Source organism: Myotis davidii, unplaced genomic scaffold (genome assembly GCF_000327345.1).
Source record: "Myotis davidii unplaced genomic scaffold, ASM32734v1 scaffold266, whole genome shotgun sequence".
In the NCBI taxonomy this organism is placed as follows: Eukaryota; Metazoa; Chordata; class Mammalia; order Chiroptera; family Vespertilionidae; genus Myotis; species Myotis davidii.
Window position 1 is genome coordinate 5,251,267 of NW_006300032.1, and position 1,599 is coordinate 5,252,865.

The window sequence follows — 1,599 nt, forward strand, 5'->3', positions numbered from 1 at the left end:
TATTTTTCACAATTTATAGTAAGTAGAAGATGAAAAGATTAAGGTTTAGAGAATATCTTGTCTAGGCTCACAGGTAATGAGCCTCAGTTGTAGACGACCAAAGTGTACCTTCAGCCTGTTACTGACACTCCTGAACTTGCCGGGGGAGGTGACTTAAACATTTATGTAGCTTTATGTTCAGGGTTAAAATCAAAAGGAAGCTCCCTAAACTGCTTTACATTAAAATGATGCCAATCAGCCACCTCACTGCTTTCCCCACTGCTGACTACTATTACATTTATGTTATTTTGTTGCTGTAATTTGTAGGCAGGATTTACAGGAAACAGGCCTTAGGAGACGCCTGAGCTTCTCTTGCAAGATTGATTATAGGGTCAGAAATGAGAGCGATTTGGGGGGAGATTTATACTGAGCCGATTAAAGCTTTTAGGTTTCACTTTAGTTTGGTTACAGATGTCTGCAAGAAGTCCAGGCTCCTGATTTTCTATTATTGGCACTTCGTGAATAAAATGGGGGTGAAAGAGAGCCCTTTATACTGTCTTTGTGTAGGTTGCAACTTCAATATGTGTGTCCCAAGGATTCAGCAAAGAAATGCCAAGCCCTGTGCTGCCTGACTGCCAAGGCTGGGCCGCAGGACTAGCAGAAGTAAGTGGGCTTGCGGGTTGGCCCTGGACAGTGAAGGGAGAGGCTCCTCGGCCCAAACTCTCTGCCTTTCTTTGCCATAATCTGACCATTTATCATTACAAAGTAATTTTTTAAAAAGTTGTCTTTACTGTTGAAAGTATTATAGATGTCCCTTTTGTTGTTGGTGGTGGGTTTTTTTTCCCATTGACACCTTCCACCCCACACTCACCCCTCCCAGGCCTTCACCAGACACAAAGTAATTTTTTTGAATTGAAAGGAAAGGTATTTTAAAATGCAAATGCCTAACAATAAACAAATGCCTAACAACAAATGCTTAACACTAAAGCTATGTTGATAATATATAAAGCTTTTGGTAAGGCCATAGTCCTCTTGTGTTTAGAAAGTCAGAGATAATATTGAATTTTGACTTGAACATTTTTTCCACTTGCTCTTGTATTATTTTTCATAATCATATGGAAAGTTCCCTGGGTGTCATTTTCCAGGTCAATCCCGAGAGCCAAATATAAATCTGTCAAACATGTGCGATTCTTTGCCCTTCATATTGTGTTCTACTTGACAGTTATGATTTTTATTTATTGTTCATTGGATTATGCCACATCAGACATTACAACATTCCAAAGATAGAGATAAGGCGAGTCGTCAGGCCACTGATTTATTGCTAGCTAGATTTCCATTCTGCCTAAGTCAAGAGCAACCACTGGCCTCCCCTCTTTAATTTGTGCCCTGACTAAAATATAACATTTACTACAAACCATGCCCCCATCCTCCCACCCAATGTCCTGTGGCCTGACTTTCTAGAAGGCGTGGCTACAGACCATTGGTGTTATTACTGTGAAAAGATTGCTAATCTCTGTGCTAGGCCTGGACTATGCTTGTCTAAGCTTTCATTCATTTTCCAACCACATAAATTTCCCCGTTCCAACTTTCAACACTCCCTTATATGTCTGTGTATGTAAA